Genomic DNA, 26,357 nt, shown 5'->3' with positions numbered 1-26,357 from the left:
GTATGATGGAGTTATTTTTAAAGTATTACTTTTAGTTTTAAGCCCCAACCTATTTGCAATTTCACAGAGTGTATCTCACTGCCTTACAATAGACCGCTATCTGCTGAGCTGAACTTACTTGGCATGAAGCTTGTGCCTTATTCATAGATGGACACAATCGTTAAATATCAAGAATGTCTGCATAATGTATCAAGTGAATGGATAGGCAAAGCATTCCAACTCATACCGGTATTTCAGCATTTGAACTCCTTGTAAACCTTAGCAAAAGACTGATGGTTTTTCATAAATATGACAATAGATACTTTAACACCTTCAAAGTCTAACAGAGCTCGGAAATGATGTGTGGTTTATCCTTAGGAGTGAAAGATATTAGGAAGCATGTGAATATGAATTAGATGACGACCATAATTCAAATATTACCAAATAAATAGGATATTTTCATTGGGTACTTTTAAGTCATTAGATTTCGCATGGAAATATTCCAGCTTTGTTTTGTTTGGCTGGTAATCATAGCACTGAATTTAATAAATAGTTGTTATTGAATTTCCTTGGAATATTACTAGTGATGTCGCATAAATTTGGTGTATAATTGGCTATGATATATGACTACTAATCTATGATACCCACAGGCAAAAAAGTCTGTTTACGATTTCAGACCTCAGTTACCTAACTTGATCTATCTTTAGGATATAAATTACTTTTGTCTTTTTAAAACTACATGTTCAGGGAACCAGCAGTTAGCGTAATGGCTATGTCGCTGGACTCCCATGTAGTCGACCGCGGTTCGTGTCCCGGACCCGGTGGCTTAAAACTCACGCCAGGCGCGTGTGCGTGTGTGCCCAGGATCCCGAGAGGAGAATGGAGGAGAAGGGATTGCGGCGTGACCATCCCCCCTGGGGGGTGATTTCTCGCTTTCTGACTCTAATGTCTCTCTCTGTCTGTCTGGCGAGCGCACGCGCCCAATAGTGAAAATCTCTCCAAAAAAAAAAAAACTACATGTTCATGAAACAGAGCCGCAATATAAGAAGAATCTCTCTATGATCCTATCAGCACACGAATATATTGTTTCTATAATTTTGCTAGTATCTTTTGTATTTGGAAGTTCCTCAGGTTGGTATACAACAGACAACTCGGAATTGCAAAGTGGAGAGAGAAAATCATTGAATTTATCATTCCCGTCCTGAGCCAGATGGCTACATAATTTGGTCAGACCACATCTAGTATTTCTCAACAAGGTCAAAGTTGGCATTTTAGACTATTGTGTGCTCCTGATCCAGACATTGGTCTTTGAAACATTAGAAAGGAGTAGTAATATGCTTTTAGTCACCTAGAATACAGCCTCTTGATTTGTTTGTTTTGACCTTGAGCTCCAGGGAAGATGGGACAAATCTGGAAGCAAGCATTAGAGTTTGGGAAAGGCATTATATTTACAGTAAAAAGTAGGGGGGTTCTGCAGTTGGCTTGGTGATTAAGGTGCTGAACTCCCACATGGCGGTTCAAGTCTTGGACGCAGCGGCTTGCTTTCTCACTTTTTCTCTCTCTCTCTCTGGTGAGCACATGTGCCCTATAGCAAATTAAAAATAATAATGAATTAAATTATTCTTTTTAAAAATAAATAAGTAAAAAGTAATAAAGGAAGAAGTGGAGAGCCAGCAGGTGGTGTGGTGGTTGAGGCACTGGACTCCCACATGGCCAACAGCAGTTCGAGTCCTGGACTTGGTGGTGTGCTTTCTCACTTTCCCTCTCTCTCTGTTTCTGTGTCTCTCTTGTAACCACTCATGCCCTATAACAAATTTTAAAAATAACAATAAGAAGAACTAAAATTAAATAATTCTTAAAAAAAAAAGACTAAGGAAAAAACCCCACAAAACAAAGACAGTTAACTAAAAAGAACAAAATCACCTATACTTTGAAAAATGTAAAGTAAAAAGGGGAGAGGTGCTAAAATGGTGACTCTGGAATCAGCTGGTGGCACAATGGTTAAGGCAGATGGATTTCCTCATGACCAACAGTATGATTTGAGTCCTAGACCTAGCAACTTGAAAAACTTGAAAACCATGCTGGGCATGTGTCTGCACATAGGCACCCAAAATCCTGATAAGTCAGAGAAATGGAGGAGAAGAATTTGTAGCATAACCATTCCTGATAGGATGTGCTTTCTCTCTCTCTCTCTCTCTTTCTCACTCTCTCTCTCTTTGTTTAGCTGTCTCTGTCTCTGGCAAGCATGTGTACCTCTGGCAAATTAAAAAAATAAATAATTAAATGAATAAAATACAATAAACGCTGATAGAGGTCTGTGATGATTTACTTCTATTTCCCCTTCTGTTTCAACCTCTTTTTTACTCAATTAAATGAACGGTTTTAGCCTGTTATCCAAACACCCAAGTCTCCACTTTATTGTTCTCTTGTAGACAACCTGACGCCTGAGGACATGATGTTCATAATCTCTCTAAATTGTGATGGAAAAATCTTCCTTCCAAACTCCAAATATTTTGAGTGAACATCATGATGCTCATAAAACCAACTTGGTCGGCATACATTACAAACGACTTTATGATGCTTTCATTTAAAATAGATTCGCAAAAACGTTATTAGTAGACAGTATGCCCCTACTCTGTTTAAAAGCAACCAATGCCGAAATGTCCATTTGAAGTTCTTAAAATGTTTAAAAGACATTATTTAGAAGTTGTCACTTAGCAACCAAAGCTGTAGCTTTGAAGTAATTTATGATTTAAAAGGAATTTATAGCCAGTTGAGTTTTCAAATCATATACTCAAAGTGGAAATCTGAAGAACTCAAAGTCCTAAAATATGATGTTTTGAAAGGTCATGCCTCTATAGCCATAATGTTGTCTTAACAATAAACTATCTCTTGAAAGAAAAATTTCTACTTATCAAATTCTTACCAGAAATTATATATACAAGGAAAACAGAGTGTTCATGCAATCTGTGAGAGGCCATCTAACTCCAAGTGAACTTCAAATAGCCCAAACCAAATATATGCTGGATAAAGTGTATTGGGGTTGTTGGAAAACTTTAAAATATTAAATGTTCCCATTACTTTTGGTATGCTACCTCTGGGAATTTTCTAGCCAAGATTCTATTTGAACTGAGGTCAAAAATCAGTTTCTGTGTGGGCTTTTCTTACGGATGAATTTAATGAAAGGGCCTAGTTATTACAACATATGCCGCCTTTCTTTCAAAAGATTTCCATAAAGCATGATGATTAAGGCCTAGGGAGAAAGAAATGTGTACTTTTCAAAAGCTCTAAAAAGTACTCCACAGGAAAAAGAGAAAAGTTCTGAAGCCACCTATATAACAAATAAATATTCCTTTTAGCTTAAAAATCATTAATTATTTTTGTTCCTTTTCTGAAAAGTGTTTTAAGAATTTTGTTTTTTTCCTTTTCTTTCTTTTCTTTTCCTTCCTTTTCTTTTTTCTTTAGGTTTTTGCCATTGGGAACATGCACTAGCCAGAGAGAGACAGAGAGAGGAAAAGTTTACCCTAGGGGTAATGACCATGATGCAATCCTTTCACCTTCATTCTCATCATGGAATTTTGGGCAAACAGGGACAAAGTGTCCAGCATGATTTTCAAGCCAGGAGTCTAACAAAAGTTAGCCAGGTAGGAATCCAGCGCCTTAACCACCACGCCACCTGTTGACTATGTTTTAATTTTATACAAAATACTATTTCCAAAGAAAAGTATGTTGTGTAAAATACTTTATTTAGACATTTATAATTTATTTATTTATGTTTACATAGTAGATTTCAATTGTTAGATAAGAGTTTTCAAAAGCCATAGTCATTGCACTCTACTAAATCTTATTTAATGGGTGTCTTAAGTTAGAGTCCCTACAGGCAGAACTGAAGGAAAGGTATTGGGTAGAAAGAGTTATTTGGATGGTAATCTCAACAAGCACCAGTATAGAAGTAGAGAACATTAGTTGCAGGGAGAACAGCCAATGTAATATGAGTTAACAAACAGGTTACCACTATGGACAACTGGAATCTAATCCCACTGAGGTACCCTGGACAAGAGCATAAAACACAGACCTTAGCCCAACCACAATGGCGTGCATTGCTAAGACACTGTGCTGTACAGGCTGGGATCACAGAGGAGGCATGAACACAATTCCAGGTCCAGTCTAAGGCTGGGTATGGTTATGTTCCCCTGTAGTTGCACCTGAGAGGCTGAGACATAAGAATGGGGATAGCGAGATCCTGTCTTAAACATACACACAAAGCATTCATTGTTACCCCACCTAAGAGCCAAGGGAGCTGAGCTATCTATCCACCAACTCCTATCAGTCTCTGATTGATGGGTGCATCTGGTTTGCAAGGGAGGGCATTTCATTTCACCACTTCTTTCTCATCCCATAATTGAGCCTACTGGGCATCAGCAAGAACACCCCCAGGCAGAAAGCTTCAGTTGTTTGTTTTGAAAGTTCTCGGTTTGATTTCATGGGAATGATGAGAACCCAGGAAATATTGCCAGAATACTGACTACATCTGCCACAGTGAAAAGCTGGCAATTTAAAGCCAACTACAAAGTAAACAAATATTTCCCCAAAAGATAAATATCAACAGTAAAACATATATCAAAACCCTCTAGTAATCAGAGAAATTAAAACATAGGATGAAGCTAATTACTGGTATATTTAATGATTAAATTTGTATAAATTAGATTGTGACAAAGTCTAACATAGGTTGGATACTGTTGGCATTAAAAAGATTAAAATCATTTTTAAAAAAGCCATTTGTTATTCTTTCAAGAGATAAAGTAATTTTCAAACACCTTGGACTAATAATAAGATTTCTAGGATTTAAATATAAAAGCAATTAAACAAAACATTAGAGTAATAATATCCTATCTGTTCAAAAAATAGGGAAATGGTTAAGTAAATTATAGTATGTACAATCATTGGATATTTATAAACCAGTAAGATTATGATTGCAAAGATAAATATTAACATAAAAATGTTTCATACTGTAATAAGAAAAAAGTAATACATAAAAGTATGCATGCATTCTAGTTGCAGCCATCTTTATTTTTTTTAACAGCATTAAAAACTACTAGAAGGAAATAACCCAAAAAGCTATCAGATGTTAAAATTTACTGCCAGTGTCAATTACTGTGTCTTCTGCACTAATTCAGCATCTACTGTTTAATAATACAATTTAGTGCCTCATGTAACTGAAAAGCATGGCATTTGGGCTTCAGGTTTGACCTAGGTCATTAAGGGTCATTAAGAATCATTAAGTGTCCAGTTATTTTCTTTCTCTTTACTCCTGCTTTGGTAATGTCTGCCTCATGTGAAAGCAGATTCTTCTCTTGGTTGTCATTTTGGTGCCAACAGAAACTAGAACTGGATGTTTCACTGAGGGTCAGACTGAGGGTTTCTCTTCCTCAACCATTGATTAAAATTCCAGTGTTTATTTTTACTATCTGGGTTATATACCTACTGCTGAACACTGAAATAGTGGTCAGGCCATACAGATCGACTTTAAGCAAATCGGACCAGCTTTCTAAAACAGTGATGGAGCCAGTGTCACTCTGAATCTGTGATTACTGCACAGGAAGGTAGGCTCAGAATGGGCACTGATGGAGTAATGTAAATACCTATTATAGTAGTACTGGGTCATCAGAAAAGTAATCATTTTTGCATAGAAAAACAGAAAAAAATATGTAATGACCTTTCCTTTGACCCAATGTATAAGTACATATGTGTATATATACGTATGTGTTTTTGCATGTGAGTACATGTACAAGGGGCCTTCAAAAAGTTCATGGGGAATGTGTATCATGAAAAAAACTGGATGGATTTTTTGTACCAAGAAACATTTTAATTCTACTTTTTCATATACTTTTTAAAAAATAATTATTTTATCTAACTTTATTTATATATTTTACTTATTTATTTATTTTTAATTTGACCAGTGAAGGACAGAGGAAGAGAGGGAGGGAAAGTGAGAAAGCAAGCCACCAGGTCTGGGACTTGAACCGTGGTCAGCCATGTGGGAGTCCAGCACACTTTAACAACCACGCCACCTCTTGGCCCTGCCATATACTTTTTTTTTTTTTATGATCATAATCCTCTTTATATTACATTGGATTACATATAACTTTATAGTGTATTACATTGTTTTCTCAAAAGGGAATGCCATGCATGTCAGTCAGTACAGAGACATTAATCTCCCCACCTCAACATTCAATATCTTTTCTATGTTTTCTCCAATCATTATTTTTATTATTCTAATTATTTTTTAAAACAGTCAATCGCTATTTCTCATTTTGCTTGTAAAAAGACTTTGCCCATCATGAAATACTTCTCAGACCAATCCAGTTGAGAATACTATACATGTCATCATCAACAGTTAATAAGCCATATCTGTTTCTCACTAACGTCCTGCCTCTCTATTGTTCACTTGCTATCTTTCTCTCCATATACTTTCTGAAGTCCCCTTGTACATCTTTTATAAATTTTTAGACGTTTGGAATGTTTCTAAAGATTTTTATCAAACAGTATTTTTGTAAATGTTTATATATCTATACACCTTTGTTTCCCAATGTGGTTTGCCAATTTGCACTCCCCAAAATAGGGATGAGTTTGAGACTTTGGATAAATGACCCTGCTGACTTCTCTGTAAAAAGTCCAAGTTCCAAATGGTGTCACTTTGGGTCTCACTTTGATCTCTCCTAATCAAGATTTACTCTAAGCTCCCAAAGGCATAAAGAACTTTTTATTTTTTCTTTTTGTTTGTTGTTTTTCTTTGAACGGGACTGTGGAGTAGCAATGGGTGATTACAGTGATAGCTTTCCCTCATGGTTTTTGGGTCAAGATCAAATGAAAACAAAACAAGAATTCCATGTCTCTCTACTCCAGTTATCCCAGGGTAACTTAGCATTTACATTTTTGCAGTTAGTGGCTGCTGGACATGTTTTACAGACAAAAGAAGAATAAGACAAATGTAGATCTTTTACTGTTCCTCTAAGACTTTGTTTTCAAAATCCAATTCATGTGCGAGGCATATAGATTAGATCTCAAAAGCTCTCAGCAATCAGTTTACATAGAAAATAAATTTAAAAAATCAAGACTAGAAAATAATCTTATGTAAAATGCTAAGGTTAAGAATAAGGTATCCTAGGATTGTGGACTTTTCAAATCATTACAAAAAAATAAATAAATTACGATTATTAATCATTTTCTACCACAAAACACTTAATAGTTGGCTATGCCTTAGTTTAGGTTGTCCAGATACAGGTCCCAAGTCAAGGATTTGAATGATGATAGTTTATTTTGAAGAAGTTATCAGGAAGAAGTATTAGAGGAAGTGAGACAGGGGAGAGACATAGTCAATAAAAGGTAGGTTATCAAATCATTTATTGCTGTGGGCAACCAGTCATTTCCACTAGCAGCTGGAAGGCAGGATCAAACACAAACCTCAGAGGTGTCCCCACCTGAGGTACAAAGAACCTGAGGTACTTATCAACCAAATTCTTTCAGTCCTTGGTCAAGGACTATTTCCAGGGAATATTAGACCTGAGGCACTTCCAGCCTGCTAGGCACTATCCAGGCTGTGTCCACAGAAGAATCACTCCACCAAAAAGACACCAATGCTGGTAGTTAGAAGTCAAGTCCAAACGCAACACAATATTAAAGGGAGACATGGCTAGGGAACCAACAGAGGCTTGGGATTAGAGTAGAGGCCCAATAGTGGTTAAAACAAAGCTCCTGCATCAGCAGGTGGCATTGTGGTTAAGGCACTGGACTCCCACGTGGTTAACTGTGTTTCTAGTCCCAGACCTGGCAACTTGTTTTGTCCCTTTCTTTTTCTCTCTGGTGAGTGCATGTGCCTGATAGCAAACTTACATCATCATCATCATCATCATCATCATCATCATCATCATAAGTAATTTTTTTTAAAGAAAAAAAAGCTCCTGCAGTAATTGTTTCTCATACTAATCAAATGGGGCTCTCCCATGCCTCCTTCGGAAATCATTCATCTAGTCCAACCCACTGATTGACTCATCAGGACCTGGAGGTACCTTGGTATTTAGTGGCTAGTATGCAAATACAGAAGAAAAATCAGACATTTTGGTATATTAATGTGAGTTTAATGAACATCAGTAAAACATGTTTTCAAATATTTAGACAGAAAAAAAAAAAGCAGCCATCTCAGACACTCAGGTGAAACTTTTAAAATGTAAACTTACTAGTTTATACTTAGCACTAACCAGACTCAGACACAGACAGGGACATTAAGCTAGGCAGCATCAAAGTTCCAACTGGAGTTTCTCTTAGCTATGGAAGATCATTCTCATGCTCAAGGGGTATGTCTGTGGATAGGTAGATTTTATGTGACTCCCACATTTTCTTTCTTGATTACAGCATAAACTTGGCCAAGAAGATTTACGGGAAGTGGAGAGAACATTCGTTTGTCCTTTAAACTAGACTAGAATCAAGCAGTGACCCTATATTAGCAGTTTATCTGTAAATGAATTCTCTTGCTCGAGGGTTTTGATCCCCTTTGATGGACAGACTCGATTCACCTAAGCAGGAAAACCTTGGGCTGTTTCTCAAATTCAACCGAGAGTGCGACAGCGGGATTCCCATCAATCTTGGATTCCCATCGAACTTGTTTGCACAGTTTAAGACTCCGCCAGACTTCAAAGTGAAACTCCAACCTGACATCTTCATTTGACTTCCCTTTGGACCAACATCATATATAGTTGATTTTTACCCCACCTCCAGATATTTTGTCCTATGGTACCTGTCTTGGCCTTTTATTTTATTTCAGTAGTAGGTTTAGAGACATTTATCAATCACCACTTGAAACTGATCATCATATTGCATAAGAAATAAAACCTCTTATGCTATGGAGAACATACAAATTAATTAAGTTTATAAGTACCATGGAGTGATTTATATACTATAACAAAAATATTATACCAGTTAACATCACACATACTCACATTTTAAAAAATTATTGAAGAAATATCATTTCTCCTTTAACTTTATAAATTACTTCCCAGTTGATCAAATTAATAATTGATACAAATCTTTATTAATTAGTGGGCATTTTTGCCTAAGTTTCATTGAAGAGTATTAGTTTTTAGCCTGTCCTCCTGAAGCACTGAATCTGATCTTATTTCTTAAAGAAAAGAAAGCAGTGGGCCAGCAGGTGGCATGGTATTAGGGAGCTGGATTCCCATATGGCCCACCACAATCTGAGTCCTGGACCTTGCAGCTTGAGAATCGCTTTAGGTGTTTGTGCATGTATGTGCCCCAAATCCTGAGAGGAGAATGGAGGAGGAGGGATTTCAGAGTGGTCATCCCTCCTGAAGGGTGATTCTCTCTCTCTCTCTCTCTCTCTCTCTCTCACACACACACACACACACACACACACACACGAGAGTGCACATGCCCTGTTAGGGGGGAGGAATGTATTTTAGGAGTTAAGTAACTGTGCATGGCTGTTAAAAGCATTCCTAAGAGCCCATCTTTGTTATTGACGAAATTCCTCCAGTGTGAGATGAACAAACTGTAAAGTAATAAATAAGAGAACAAAGAAAAGAAAAGAGCCCTCTCTGGCCAGACATTCCTAATTCTAAATATAGCTTACGAATCACTTTTAGTTTTACGAAAAGGCTTGGAGACAACACTTCAGACTGACACACTCCCAGACATTATTTCTATGTAATAATTTCAATTTATCATTTTTAAAGTTTTAACTTTAAGTACACATATGCACTAAATTACTACATAATGCAAGTTCAAGTTAGAATCATTTGGGGGAAGTATATCTCTTATAAAGAAGCAGCATATAATTCATTACTCATCTGTCCTCCCAAATCTAACATCTCTCCTTCTGGTAGCTTTTTTTTTTTTTTCTGAGTTTTTGCCAGAGGACACATGTGTTCACCAGAGAGAGATAGAGAGAAAGTGAGAACTCACTCCTAAAAGGGGATGTCCATCCTGCAATTGTAAGCATGCACACATGCCCAGCATGGTTTCAAGTCAGCTGGTCCAAGACTCGAACTGCAGTTGATCACTTGGGAATCTAGCACCTTAACCACCACTCCACCTGTTGGTCCCCCTTCTGGTAATATTTTTAAGCATGCACTTGTATTTTATTTTATCTTATTGAGATAATGTTAAATGTGGGATTATGCTTCTTACCACTTCGTAAAAAAAAGGTTTTTTTAATGTAATAGTCATCAACTAAAGAGTACCTGCACAATAATCCATCCATCACCTGAATTTCTATGACCTTTTCAAGGTTCTGTGTGATGGGAAGAAAAGCACTTTAGCTGAGGAGTAAACTTAAGTGTAACACAAGAAGTTCAGATGTAATATTGGAGAAACGATCTTTTTTTTTTTTTTTTTTGAGAGGATTTTGCTATAAGGTGCATGCGTTCGCCAGAAAGACAGAGAGACAGAAAGTGAGAAATCACACCCCCCAGGAGGGATGGTCATGTCGCAATCCCTTCTCCTCCATTCTCCTCTCGGGATCTTGGGCATGCACACACACGCACTCGACGTGAGTTTAAGCCACCGGGACTCGAACCATGGTTGGCTACATGGGAGTTCAGTGACATAGCCATTACGCTAACTGGTGGTCCCAGAGAAATGATCTTAATTTTGTAGATCCAGGTTATGGAAAAAGAATAGAAAACCCTAGTAGAGGAGCTGAGGATGAAAGAATAAGAGTTTGATGATTAATGAACTACCATAATCAAATCATGGATTATTTATAGAACATATAGGAGTACAATTATTTTCAGAGCTTTGAAAATAACCATGTTGAATCATAAAACCGTTCCACATTTTCTTTGGTGACCTTCTAACTAAAGCAACTTTAACTGGCAAAAGAAATTAAAAAAAAAAAATTAAACATTCCCCCATGATGTGTGTTCTAGTTTAGTTTATAAACCTTTGAACCTAAGGGGTCTGGTGAGAACTGACATGTAAAAATTTAAAAATAAATTTAAAAGGCTAAAGATAGTTGTATGGACAATAAACCATGCTAATTCTTTTCTCCTAGCTATTTATTAGATTATCAATTACTTTTTTGCCCCCATTGTATTGTCCTTGCTTGATTTTGTTTTTAATGATAAAATGCCAAGGAGCTCATTACTGCTTCCTGCGTGTGGCTTTCTAGTGAAAAACCATTTGTGCTTTTATATATACCAGATTCTCATTATAATGGGGTGTGTTCATGTGGGCTGTGGCGCCTCGGCCTTGTGAACACATCTTTAAAAACAGTCCTAGTAACTAATAAGCCTGACCCCTTCAGCCCAGAGGGATCTCTTCTGTTTCAGTTCTAATAAAACAGAATAACAATTAATTCATAATCCTAACTTTTGTATTTTGTAGGTCTCTGTAATTTATTTTCAGTATACTAATTTCTTTGTCTTCACTAATTAATAGCTTAGTAAGGACAAAGACCCTACAAACCGTGTATCTGCATGTGTGTGTGTGTGTGTGTGTGTTGTCCAGACACCAATTCAGAGTTTGGCACTTATTATATATGCCATTAATATTTTTGTTGACTGACCCAACTTCCTTTTGAATGGGCATGAGATAGCCATTTCTGTGTAATAAATTCTTTTCTCCAGGGGAATTAAAGCTATATTTCAGTGTATAAAGGCTGTAAATGAAATGGTCAGATCTGAACAGTCCATGATCAGTTGAGCACAGCGGGTAAACGGAACAGAGCTATTGACCCATAAAAATGAGTTAATGAAAAATAACCTCTCCTAAATAGGAAATGGAATACAAAGGATAAATGTTGATTAACGGTAGGACCACAGTTAGAAGTTATGATGGAGAACACGTGTTAAGTTATTTTGTAAGAGAAATAAACATATTAAAGAGAGAAAATTCTAGCAAAGAATAATTACAACCAATATTGTTTAAAGGACCATGTAGTGTACAGAAATTGGATTAAACTCTTAGGGGAAACAGCCCTTGCTTGTTCCCCCAGTCAATTCTCCAAGCTTTTCAATCACTGCACATTTCTCCTTTGTCCATTACCACTCAGGGTCATTTAAAAAGAAATCAAGCATGACCTGGATTCCTGAGAAACAAATCACATGCTTACTTAGCATGTTCCAGTATAACTTGAAGCCATGATCCAAGTTCACGTTTAAGCTTATTGTACATAATCACAAATGAGTAGATCAATAATAGAATGGATACTCAAATACAGACCTGAGGAACTGTATCATAGAAGTTACATCTTGACAGGAAAACATATGGGTTCGATAGCAATGGTGTAATGAATATATATTTTTATTTCTAAGATTATGACAGATTATATAATATTAATCTTATTTGTTTTCAGAGTACCTATGCTCCTTTAAGTATTCTTTCTGGTATTTACATTTTTGGAAGATGGAATACACTATTGGCCTTCATTCTTCCACCCCACCTCGCTTTAGCCATGCCTTTATAATTGTAATTTTATCATTGTACTCTGCTCTGGGGCCACAGTGTGATATGGTGCACATAAGATGTTGGCAATATGATGTTCATGGAGACATGAAATGCACTGCACTTGTGTAATTGTGCTTACTCTTAGGACTGTCCTCTGATATTGCCATGAGGAATGTATGTCCAGGCTAGACTGCCAGAGGAGGAAACACATGGAGCAGAGCTGAATATCTACAGCCCTCTCAGTTAAGACTACGCTAGAGGAGCTAGCAGCAAGCTGCCTGCAAGCATGTGAGGAGATTCAGTTAAGATCAGTAGAACCATGCAACCAACTTGTCTAAGTGTAACCTAAGCAACTACTCACTGTTTTGAGCCACTATGTATTGTGGCAGCTTGTTACATGGCATTGTTATGACAATATCTGACTGATACACCTTGATTTCTTAGTATTGTTATCATTGCTTTTTATTAATTCTAAGTAAAGAAGCAAATGGACAATCAATGACACATCCCTTGGATAGGTTTATGATTCTACTCTTAATGTGGTATCAGGGACCAGCATGTGGTGTTAAAGTCCTGCACTCCCACATGGTCAACTGTGATTCATGTCCCAGACTTGGCAGCTTGAAAATCACATTGGGCACGTGCATGCATGCTCAAAATCCCTAGAGGAGAATGGACGAGAAGCAACTGTGGTATAGCTGTCCCCTGTGGAAGGCAACTTCTTACGTCCCCTCTATCTCTCTAGGGAACTCATGGACACTATGGAGAAAACCTTTAAAAAAAAAATAAGTAGTGGGACCAGCAGATGGCGTAATGGTTGTGTCACTAGGCTCCCATGTAGTATGCTGAAGTTTGAGTCCTGGATCCAGCAGCTTAAAACTCACTCTGGATGCATGTGTTTGCTTGCTCAAAATCCTGAGAGGAGAATGGAAGAGAAGGGATTGAGGTGTGACCAAACCCTTCGGGGAGGTGGGGTGATTTCTCACTTTCTGTCTTTCTGTCTCTCTCTGTCTCTCCAGCAATTTCACATGCCCTATAACAAAAATCTCTCTATAGAGAAAAAAAATGTGGTATCAAATTAAGTTTAATATTCAATGAGGTTTTCCTACTAAGTGCTGAGAAAGTCTGAATCATTATCTCTTTATTTTTTTTGCCCGCAACAAAGAGCAAAGCAACTACAGAAGAACTGAATTGGCTTATATGTTGTGTTCTCTAGGATTATGAATAGTTTTTCCGACAATAATATACCAATAGGCTTCAGAACAGTTCTGAAAGATGATCTTAGCTCTACAGAAAAGAATTGAAAAATAAATGTCTATTCTGTCTCAATATTCTGTGGAGATCTGGTCTGGGGTGGTTCACCATAGCTGAAAGGCCTCTGATGGCCTCGTTTACCTGTCTGGGGCCTCAGGACAGTGGGTACTTTTCTCCAAGAAGCCTTTTATCCTCCAAATGACTAGCCTCAGCTTGTTCACATGATACAGAAGAATTCCACAGCAGAAAGAAAGGGGAAGCACCAGTAGGCAATTTTCAAATCTTTGTTTTCATATTTGCTCTTGTCCCACTGGCCAAAGCAAGTTGCAGGGACAACTCTAGAGTCAGCATGTGTGTGTCGGCGGGAGTGGAAATGGTGTAGGTAGACAACCATACAAAGGTCTTGTGACAGAGAGCAGAATTATGGCAGGCATTTTGCAAACAAGTCACCTTCAAATGGCATGCTTATGTATCTTGCTCATTCAATTGAAGCTATTCAGTAAGCCCTACACCCCAACTCATGGAAGACAACTCCAACTCTGTTTTGAAATGTTGGTTTTATTATTTTTCAAATATGGTCAGGCCAACAGATCAAAAAAGTACTACCATTGAAAATATCATTTGTTCCTCACAGCTCCTAAGAGGAGGGGGCATGCCTTGTCATAGGAGACTACATAGGGGAACACCACCGTCAGTCAGAAGGAAGAGGAAGCAAGGGAAAACAATGAACAACTCTTTACTGTGGTTTCCACAGGGAGGACTGGGCAAAGCAGTGTAAGAAGATTTAAGATTAGCTAGTTTGAGTCATTTCAGGAGGCTCTGAAATCTAGGACTATCTGTAGATGTCTGGGAAGTGGCCTTGAGTGAAAAGGCAGAGGATAATTGATCCCTGAGTATGATAGCCTGATAGAGGAAGTGGGGTCTCTGGATAGGTTAGTTTGTATATGAAAAGTGTCTTCATTGTTTATTATATCTAAGAATTAGATAGCTCTCAGGGGCAGTTTTTCCCATGTCAGTAACATCTAGTCATGGATGGCTCCCACATGCCAAACCATGAGAAAAAAATAAAAATGGGGAGTGGGCACAGATGGTGGTTCACCAACTCCGCAAGGCAGTTTCATATGAGAAAGTTCCCAGTTCAAGTCTAGAGCCATCCCAGAGTATATCAGGCAAAACTTGTCCATGATCTGGGACTGGCTGAACGCTGTGGGTAATCACGGCATTAGGACTCTGTTGGGAGTGCTGTTTTCCCTTCTCGTTCTCTCTCTGTCTCACTCATGAAATAAATACATAAACAAATAACCTTATTCTTTTAAGAGAGATTTAAAAAAATAATTATTTAACTGTATTTATTCATTTATTTCATTTTAATATCACCAGAGAGGGAAAGACAAAGTGAGAAAGCAAGTTGCCAGGTCCAGGACTCGAACTGTGGTTGACTATGTGGGAGTCCAGTGTCCTTAACCACCATGCCACCTGCTGGCCCCTTTAAAAGAAATTTTTTATATAGAGCATGTGTGCTTGCCAGAGAGAAAGTGAGAAATCACCTCATGGTGGGGAATGGGCACACCGTAATTATTCTCCTCCATTCTCCTCTCAGGATTTTGGACACAGACACATGTACCCAGTGTGAGTTTCAAGCCACCTGGTCTAGGACTTGAACCACAGTTAGCCATGTGGGAGTCCAGCAACATAACGATTACACCACCTGCTAGTCCTAACAAACAAACTTGAAAGGACATAATTAACCCCCACTTCATCCTAACGCTTACTGTTCTGAGAGAGAGAAGTTAGAAGAGTTTGAACATTACATTGTAAAATCATATAAATTGATCCTGACAATAATACAACCAAACTATCAGTAAAATACCTAATAGATTTCTCAGTCTTACTGAGGCTTGTGGCATTAACATCTTACTATATTGTCCTATTTGTGAGATTTTCTTTCCAGTGATCAACATTACTATAGGAACTGCTTGGCATTTTGCTAAGTTAATCCACTCTATATATGTGTTAAAAAGAAAAAAATCTATGACACATTTCCTGAATTTGTGGAATTTTTTTCCAGGGAAGTCATTAGAGATAATTAGAATGCAGTATGAACCTCATGCACTTTATTAATTATTTATTGGAAACCTACTGTGTGCTAGGCACTATGATAAGTGCTGGGGATTTTAGTCAAATGACATGCTCTCAAGGGACACATAGTTTAAGGAGCGTAAATTATACAAGAAGAAATGATTGAGCGCCAACAAAAAAAGTCGACTTTGTTGCAATTAGTCACAAATGGCTTCAGAGAAGATATTGTCAAGGTGGGACTTCAAGGATGAGTTTGGCATATGGCTGGACATAGCGTCTCAGGCACAGAGCTGGAAGTGAAAGTGTCATAAGGAACTGTGAAAACGGTTCCCAAATAGCCAGAACCTCAAGTGCAACCTGGTGAGAAATTAGGCTTAGCAGGAAGTAGGTCATGATTAAGGAGGATCTTAAATGGGCATATTTAAGGAGTTGGGGTTTACCATAAGAAAAATGAGGACAATTTTTGACTTTTAAGCAGATAAATAATGTTTAAAAGGTGTTCTGGCTCTACTATAGAGGACTATAAACTATAGTCCTCTATAGTAAGCTCTCTGTGGATACAGATCCTCTCAGTCTTTCCCACATCTGTACCCCGTCACCTAAACAAAGGGCCTGACACATAGGATGTATTCATGGGGTTGAAACCACTGGGTTGAGTTCCACATGCTCTCTGTTCTTCCTGGTGTTTGAAGGTTTTTTGTTTATATGTTTATTTGTTTGTTTTTGCAGAGGTTTTCGCTATAGGGCGCGTGCGCTCGCCAGAAAGACAGAGAGAGACAAAATAGATAGTGAAAAATCACCAAGGGGGATGGCCACACTGCAATCCCTTCTCCTCCATTCTCCCCTCGGGATCTTGGGCACACACGCACACACGCCTGGCGTGAGTTTAAGCTGCTGAGTCCAGGACTTGAACCGCGGTTGATTACATGGGAGTCCAGCAACATAGCCATTACACTAACTGCTGGCCCCCCCCCGTGCTTGAAGTTATTGTAGATTAGAGCCCTGTAACTATTGATGGTTCCAGCCAGTGTATATAGTCAGTGAGGATGAGATGAATTTAGGGTGACATTCAGAATCTTGCTTGGGTGGTTAAAAATGCTTATAACGAACAAGTTGGGAAGTAAGATAATTAGATCAATTTTGGATATCCTGAGTTCAAGGTTACTATGAGATGAAGTTTCTGGTTTTGTCTCAAGCTTATTTATTTTATTCTAAGGGAGGGAGGTACCTCTAACAAGGTCTCGATGCTGTGATCCCTCCCCAGCCTTAGCCAGCTCTGGATCATGGGCACCACCAGCTTACTCGAGGAGGTTTCCAGAGCCCACTTATTTATTGGGTCATCGGAAAAGTCATGACACATTTTTGCATAGGAAAACAGAAAAATATATCATGCCTTTTCCAATGATTCACTAGTTCAGCTTCATAGAATATGTCCTGAAATGAAGTTTTGACTGGAATTGAGCTAAATGTGTAAGATCTGACATGGGCAACAATTGCTATAGCCATTGATAAACCAGTATTGTGCCAGAACCAACACACACTAGCTCACAAAAGCTGATCTTGCTCCTTTATTCTCAAATCTACATTTATTGAGTCACATTGATAGATTGAAATTGGCCACTGTGGGAGAATTTGCATGATGGAAATTTGCAAAATGCTATCAATCAGAGTTTCTCTCCCATCTCCAACCCCAGAACTGGTCATTAAATATTTCCCAACACACCCCTGAAACAGGCTTGAATTGTCAGGGTTTAGAAGACATTGTATTGTGGGGAAAGCCTTATGTAGCTACTGGTGGTGCCCGACCCACACTTTTACTTAGGCAGTATGCCTACCCTCTATGAATTCCTAATAACTGATAACCACCCCTTCTTCTAAGAATCACCCACAGCTGACAACAGCTGCATTGACTGGATCAAAGGTCCTCCTATATACTCCATGTTGAGATAGCACTCATACCCCAGAACTCTTCTTCAGATCAGGCTGAGGCTATTCTCCTGTTGAAACCACAACTTCGCTTAGCTTTTTTCCCTTCTCTTTCTTGCAACTCTTATTGCCTTATCCTTCCCTGCCCCAGCCCAACAATGCAGGGGTGGGTTGGGGGTAACCCCAGTGGGAGTGGGAGTGGATTTAGAAAAGACAAAGACATCGAAGTAGAGAAAAGTGGAGATCAGTGGCCTGGGCATCTCTGATGGAGATCACCACGACACTGATTTGCTTCCAGATTTATTCTTTTATATGACAAAGCTAGGTATTTTCTGTTGCCGATTGCAGCTGTGGAGTTTCCTGTGTCTCATGGTTCTGAACAAGCCTCCCCTTGATTTCTCTGGCTGACCCACAGCTTTCATCTACACTGCCCCATAGTGGAGATCATATCTTTGTAGAGCTTCTGCTTGGCCCTACAGTGTCAGCACCAAGACCAAATCTGCTTTGAAGGTCACTAGTTTTTTTGCCTAGACCTAACTGCTCCCTGTACTTCCCCTCAATAAACCACCGGTCTAATGATCGTCAATGGTTAGGACATACTTCTAGGAAAGCTGACCCAGCTTAGGACAGTTTCGATGGAATGAACATATGAAGAGACTTCAAAAATTCTATGGAAAAATGGAATTAAATTGTAAGTTTATTTTGATGCAAAATTTTTAAAAATTCTTGTGTTTTTTTCATAGTGCCTTTTTCCATAAACTTCTTGAAGCCACCTTCTATTCTCCCTAGTATATATCTTATGCACTAACCAAGTATTGAGAGAACTTTATGATGGGCATGTTTCGGTTTAGCAAAGACCCTTGCTTTGATTCCCATTCTTACTAGAATATCATTATGTAATTCTTCTCCATTTCCTTCTGCAGACCTACAGGTAACCTCAAAAATGCTTTCAAGGAGAGTTTTCAATTTTGCATTTTGAACTTTGGATCTGCCTTGATTTAACTAAGTGAGAGAAGGAGTAACAAAATTCCAGTGTATTAGCATGACATTTAAGGTAGAGGAATTTAGCGGCAGTAGGCAATCATGTGGAGCAGCCATTTATGGCTGAATTATACCATTTGTAGCTACTTAACATGCTGAACCACTCCTTTCTGTCTGGAAAAATCATAAAAAGGGGCCCGTCAGCATTCTGAGTCACTGCTAAGAAGCTTATGCATCCTCACACCTGCATTTAAATGAGTGTTTCCGGGGCAAAAAATAAGGACCTTAGAGAAATTAAATGAAGCACTCTAGCAGAAAAAACAATATTAGTTTCCATCTGAATTTGTAAATGAACTGCAGGAGGAACACGTCTAGAATTAGTTTAATTATTAATAGTAAACATTTTTAACAACTCTTTTATTTTTTACTTTTTTTTTTAACAAAGTTTTTAAAAACTCTTCGTAGAGGAAGGATGTGGTCAAGTGGCAAAATTTGATGAGACCCACAATATAAAGAGACCACAACCGATAAGGTGGCTTGCACCAAGTAGGAATTCTATAAATATGTGGTAAATACATCATTCATATCCAACATGATTTGAAACAAGAACTTGTGAATACTTCATCTATAATTTCTTCTTTCTTAAATTTTACTTATTGGGGCCGGCAGGTGCATGTTGGTTAAGCATGCTTGATTCCCACATGGTCAACTGCAGTTCAAGTCCTGGACCTGGCGGCTTGCTTTCTCACTTGCTCTCTCGTTCTGTCCCTCTCTGGTCAAATTAAAATAAATAAATAAAGTTAAATAAAAATTTTTACTTACTAAGTTATAACTTATATAGGGTACAGTCAGTAAATCTTATACAAACATACATGGAATCACCACTTCACCACCTACATTGAAATAGAAAATATCTAGTACCCCCAGCAAGCTGCCTGAATTACCTCCCCACCATTTCGACCTACCACCATAGATCTTCCTGGATTTTTATATTTTTGTAAAGAATTATTTCCTTGAAGAGCAGCAGCAGTCATCTAGTCCCTTGCCTCCTATTTCTAGCATCTCTTTAGTCCACCATGATCCCAAGAAACCATTAGCCGTTTGCTACTGACACTCAGGAGTGTTCACCCTATCATTGCTGCCACTGGGTGCCCTTGCCTGGACTGTGGCTGGGTTCTCAATGTGATCCTTGAAGCTTCTGCTCATTTTCTGGGGGCAAAATAATTCCAAGACTGGGGAACCAGCAATTAGCGTAATGGCTATGTCGCTGGACTCCCACGTAGTCGACCGTGGTTCATGTCCCGGACCCGGTGGCTTAAAACTCATGCCGGATGTGTGTGTGTGCGTGCCCAAGATCCCGAGAGGAGAATGGAGGAAAAGGGATTGTGGCATGACCATCCCCTCTGGAGGGTGATTTCTCGCTTTCTGCCTCTCTGTCTCTCTCTGTCTGTCTGGCGAGCGCATGCGCCCTATAGCGAAAAAAACCTCTCCAAAAAAAAAAGTAAATAAATAAATAATTCCAAGACTGTCAGCATTGCTGGTCTAGGTGTATATTAGATGCATGTTCTACATCTGTACGAGGATTTTTCAGAAATCCCTTACCTGGAAGAGGTGAGACTGTGCATGTCTTGGAGCCAGTGCCTCACTAGCTGTCCCATGAGCTATGACTTATGACAGGGACAGACTCCACTATCAGTTCTGAGTTCACTGACCTTTAATTGCACACAGCTCAGAAAATGTCATGGTTTGGCTTATCCTTCAAGGATAGCCTCTTGTAGAATTATACAAGATGATACAGGTTGAGAAGAATGGCAATTTCTTCTCCTCCCATAATGTGCTTCACACACCATTTTATTCCAATACTGAACAACTTCTAGTTCTTGGTATATCATATTCATGTCTCCTGGTCTTTGATCATATTACTTCTTTTTTAGAATGATCACATTTTTAGCTTCTTTGACTCATATGCTTTTGCTTTCTCTTTTAAGTCTTAGCTAAGTTGTCACATTCTAGAATCCCAAGTGTAGTTAAGTGCCTCTTCTCTGGGTCCTCCTGCTAATATGCTTCTTTAGCATTGTTTCTCCTGCTTGCTGAATTTGAAGGGACCCCTGCTCTTTGCAAGCTCCAAGTGTCCAAATACTATTTATTTTTTTTACATTCAAATTTAGACACTATCTCTGTGAAATCTTTCTACCTCTTCTCTAATGGAGCTTGTTGCTTCCTCTCTACACAAATTTGACAATGTGTTAAAAAAAAAAAAACCTCTCAGTGGTTCTTATATTTTTATCTAACTAGATTATAAAAACTCCTTGAGAGGAGGAATGCTGTCTTATTCAACACTGGATTCCAATCCACTTCAGCACCAGCTCGGTATTGCAGATACAATAGATGGCTTGCAGAGTGAAAGCATGTAGACTTGAGTAGATAAGTAAGACCTTAATGAATGACATCAGTTAAACTGAGTCAAAAGCATTTTGTTACACAGGTTGATAGCTGTTATGCAAAAGGGATAAAAAATGTTTTAAATTAGAGTATTTACATGTCCATCATGAGACATTTTGGGATGGGACCCAAGTCGAAATACAAAATTCATTTGTTTCATATATACCTCTATACTCATAGCCTGAAGGTGATCTTGTACAATATTTTTGTCTTGCAACATTTTGACTGTGACCCATTACAAGAGGTCAGGTATAGAATTTTCTACTTCTGACATCATGTCTATGTTCAAAAAGTTTTGTATTTTGGAGCATTTTGAATTTTGGGTTTTCAGATTAGGGATGTTCAACCTGTATTGGTCCCATTATCTGACTTTGGAAAAGCATTGTGAGCCATAGAGTTGACATGCCTTTGATGTCACAAGGGTGTATCTCATCCTCAAATACCACATTAGCGTTTCATTTTTCCTGCTGAGAGTATATGGTTGACTTATTCCTGTTATGGACTTAAGTCACTTCCAACTTTGAAATTTTCTCTCATTCTTTTGGAATTTCTTTTTTCAGTCTAAGAACTATCATTTTTCTGCATCTTTTTGCCAATTCTAGCTTTTGACTTTTTTCCAGGGACATTTTTCACAAGGAAACAAAGTTGTTTAGTGATGTTAACAAAGTTATTATCCACATAATAAGTTGAGAAAAACAAATTTGTATTTAAAAACAGCTATTGACTCAGTGTCAGGGCCAAATTTGCTCATTAATTACTTCACTCCCTTACATTGGGACAGCTTTACGAAGTTGATAGTCAGTGACTAACCATGTAAACCTTAGTGCTATAGACCTTAGTAGTCACACACAAATAGGAAAAAAAGCAAAACCATGGAACATTGAATTTGCAAATCAAAAGGTCTACTTTTCCCTTTTTCTGAAAAATTCATTTTGATATCATTAGATTAAGGAAACTTTAAGATTCTGATAAATGTATACTGTGAAAACACTACTGTGATCACCCCCCTACTATCCTTACCACCTCCACACCTTCATGTTTGGACTCCTAAACTTCAATTTCAAAATATGTAACTATTGGATTAACTCAAGGCATTTGATCCAAGCAGAAAACTCTTAAAGGAAGATACACAAATGACTAAAAATATGAAAAAATGTTCAAATCTCTTATCATAAGGGAAATGCAAATCAAAACCACAATGAGGTATCTAACTCCAGTTAGAATGGCTAGGATCAATAAAACAAAGAACAGGTGCTAGTGAGGTAAGAAAAGGGACTCTTCATGCACTGCTGGTAAGAATGTGGGACCAGCAGTTGGCATAATGGTTATGTCGCATGTAGTTGACCACGGTTCGAGTCCCAGATCCAGTGGCTTAAATTCACACCAGGCACATGTGCGTGCATGCTCAAGATCCCAAGAGGAGAATGGGGAAGGAATTGTGGCATAGCCATCCTCCCTGTGGGGTGATTTATCACTCTCTGCCTCTCCATCTCTCTGGCAAGCGCACACACCCTATAGCAAAAACCTCTCCAAAAAAAAAAATGTAAATTAGTAGACCCATTGTGGGAAACAGTATGGAGATTTCTTAAAAATTTAAAAACAGAAATATATCATATGATGCTGTAATCCTATTCTTGGGTATTTCTACAAAGGACAATAAATCACTCTGTCAGAGAGACATTTGTACCTCCATGTTTGTCACATATCACATTATTCACAACAGCTAATGCATGGAATCAACTCAAGTGCTCAACCAGTGAAGCCTACTGGATTAAAATGTGTCACATATACACAATGGAATACTTCTCACACACAAAGAACAACAAAATTCTATTGTTTGATACAAAGTGAATGATCTAGAAGTTAAAATACTACATGAAATAGGCCAGTCTATGAAAGAAAAACACTCTATGTCCCCATTTAACTTATATCAAATGTCTTTATGGCAAAAACTGAGAAACTCTAAAGCTTAGAAGTAGAGAGGATAATAGTAGATATCAGAGACAGCATGAGGCTTGGAGGATGGGTCAGTGAGTGTGTGGAGGAGGGAATCAGGAAAAAATTATGAATGTTTATGAGAATGCATGTAAACAAGGCAAATTTATTATGGTACTGGAATGGTATACAACAACAGAGTAAAAACAGGGTGAAACCAAAACAATTAGTAGAATAAAAATTGAAGGTACACAACATAATGTTATGTTCCTTGTTGAAGATAGTGAATATGGTAATATCCTTCATTTCATTATCAACAGTGTATACAAGCTTTGAAAAGTCATATCGTACCCTGCAAAGATGTACAATCAAATGTAAATAAGAAATTATAAATTTTAAAGTCTGAAGCAAAAGTTGGGGTACTCATGTAAATATACCACAGAATCTTTGAGACATAGATTCCTAGCCTCAGATGATAGTTTTAGTTTGAGAGTGTAGAGCATGAGATTTTGGTGTGAGTTATGTAACAGTTATATTTTTATTAAATTTTCAGTCCTAAAAATAACTTTTAATAGATTAAAGCATTTATACCTACCAGAAGTGTTAATAATTTTGTAAAATTGTGCCAAGTTTTATGAATAAAAATTATCTGCTGTCTTTGTTATATTATAGGACTAATGCCAGAACTGTCAAATACAAAAATCATATAAGCTGGCCAACCCTATTGCTTAGTGCTTTAACAGCCAGATCCCAAATGGTAGACTGCATGGTTTAAGTCCCAGATCCCACACTTGAAAAAATACTGGACATGTATGTTTATATGCCCCCAATCCCAAAACACTGGAGAAAGGATTGTGGCATGACCACATCCCATTGGGGGATACTTTCTCCCCCTCTCTCTGTCTCTGTGTCTCTCTCTGGCAAGCACACACACTCATCATTATATTAAAAAAAAAGGCATGTAAGAACTCAAAAAGGGGAATGATACAGTATAAACTTCGCTTTTAACAGTACCAACAGAGAACTTTCCTAGGACTTATACTAATGGAGTTGGGTCATTGTTACTTAGCAGGAATTAAAACAATTAGGAGGTCATATACAACACTGTTCTTAATGTAGCCTGCTTGGGGACCCTCTTAGAGTGGTATGGCAGTTGGACTCTGCTTTCTTTCATAATAATATCATAATGGCCCCAAGCAAAAAGTATTCTAACAAGAATATAAATCAACTCATCCAAAAGAGGCCTTCATTCTGAAGAGTTAAAGGAAAAGAGAAAAATAAATGTGAGCAAAAGCCATTCTTTATTGAAGGCATCAGGAGTCTTGTTTTTGTTTTTCTGCTTTCTCCTCCTCCTCCTTCTTTTTTCCTATTTTCAAGAGTACTTACATTCATCCTTACAAGGTTGCATGGGGACGTTTGTCATTATTCTATTCTAATTTATGACATCTTTTGCCTGAGATTATAAAATTTTTAAATTAGTGGAATATTAATGCAGAATATGCTCATGTTGACATTTATGTATAAAAAAAGCCCAAGAGACAAGTTGCAAATAAACTCAGTAGTTCTGGGTTCTATTTTTTCCTAGCTTGACAGTCATAGATTAATTATTAAACTTTTCTGGACATTGTGCAAGTATAAAACAGAATGGAAAATGAAACCACTTCTGATTTTAAATGTGTAAGATTTTACTTAATATCTCCTAACCTCCACTACAATGAAAAAATTGTGAAACCAAGTCTGTACCAGACTGTTAGAACTGTCTCTCTGCTGTTGACATTACTTTCAGTTACTGTAAAAGATAGTTGACAGTTATGTAAGATATGATTCAATGCATACTTACTGAGTATGTATTCATCCCAGGCTCTACACTGGAAATTATAGAGAAGTTCAAGTGTACTTAAAACATAGCTTTTCACACCATACCTGATTTGAAGAGGCCGTCAAGGGAGGTAGGAAGATGAAAGAAATAGTCATCGAAATTATTTTAGGGGATTGTGGAATAAGTCACCATAGTAGCCATACAACTGATGGCACTTGCAAATTGCCTTAGTTTTTGTTTCTTACCTGATTATTATTTTTTAAATTGTGTATAGAATTGTGATTCATGTGTGTCTATGAGTCCTGCTTGCTGAGGCTGGGGGTGGATCATGGCATGAGAACACTGCTGCAGGTGACTCTCTCTCTCTCTTTCTCTCTGTGTCATGGAAAAAATCAATACTTTTTTTCTTTTTTAAGTTAAAAAAAGAGACAACCCCTACCTTTGATATGTTCAGTATCTTATGGGAGATGGTTCCATCTTAGTTCATTTGGGCTGCTATTAAAAAATTACAGACTAGGTGGTTTAAAAAATAGAAATGTATCACAGTTCTGGAGCCTGGGAAGTCCAAAGTCAAGGTGCTGGCATTCAGTGTCTAATGAGAGCCTACTTCCAGGCTTACAGATGAAATGGAATCTTCTCCCTGTAACCTGACATGGTGGAAGAGTGAGGGTCCCCCTGGGGCTTCTTTTGTTATAAACATTAATCCCATTCATGAGGGCTCTGCTGCCAAAGGCCTCACCTCTTACTATTATCATACCACCTTGGAGATTAAGATTTAAACACATGGATTTTGGGTGGGAACATAAATATTCAATCCATTGTAATCCTAATAAACTGATGATGTTTTTAAGAGAAATGTTTGCTATAGGGTGTGTGTGATCACTTGGAAAGACAGAGAGAGACAGAGATAGAAAGCAAAGAATCACTCCCTGGGGGAATGGCCACACTGCAATCCCTTCTCCTCCATTCTTCTCTCTGGATCTTGGGGACTCACGCACATGCGCCGGCATGAGTTTAAGTCACTAGGTCCGGGACTTGAACTGCAGTCAACTACATGGGAGTCCAGTGATGTAACCATTATACCATATGTTGGTCCCATAAACTGATGGTATTTTAAAATAATAAAAGCAGAGGAAAGAAGAAAATCTGAGAAAGAATCTTTAAGAGTGTCTGTAGAAGCCTGGAGATTACTGGTCTGAAGCATCTTTTTTTTTTAACCAACTGAGTTTTATTTGCTGTATAAACCAAACCACCTAACATCTTTCAGGTGAAAAAATACTAAATTTGAATAAAGATACTACAAAATGAATTAGAGCTCAATAAAAATTAGCTTTGGGGAGGGAACATAATTCCACTCAGTTAAGGCAAACATGTTTATAGACCACAGATTAGTTTATTTTTAACACCCATCATGCCATGAATTCATAGGGAATAGGTGCCAGTAGCTCAGGCTCCTTTCCATTTGATCTCACCAAGTGTA

Source organism: Tupaia chinensis, unplaced genomic scaffold (genome assembly GCF_000334495.1).
Source record: "Tupaia chinensis unplaced genomic scaffold, TupChi_1.0 Scaffold000305_1, whole genome shotgun sequence".
NCBI classification, from domain to species: Eukaryota; Metazoa; Chordata; class Mammalia; order Scandentia; family Tupaiidae; genus Tupaia; species Tupaia belangeri.
This window is presented reverse-complemented; position numbering follows the sequence as displayed.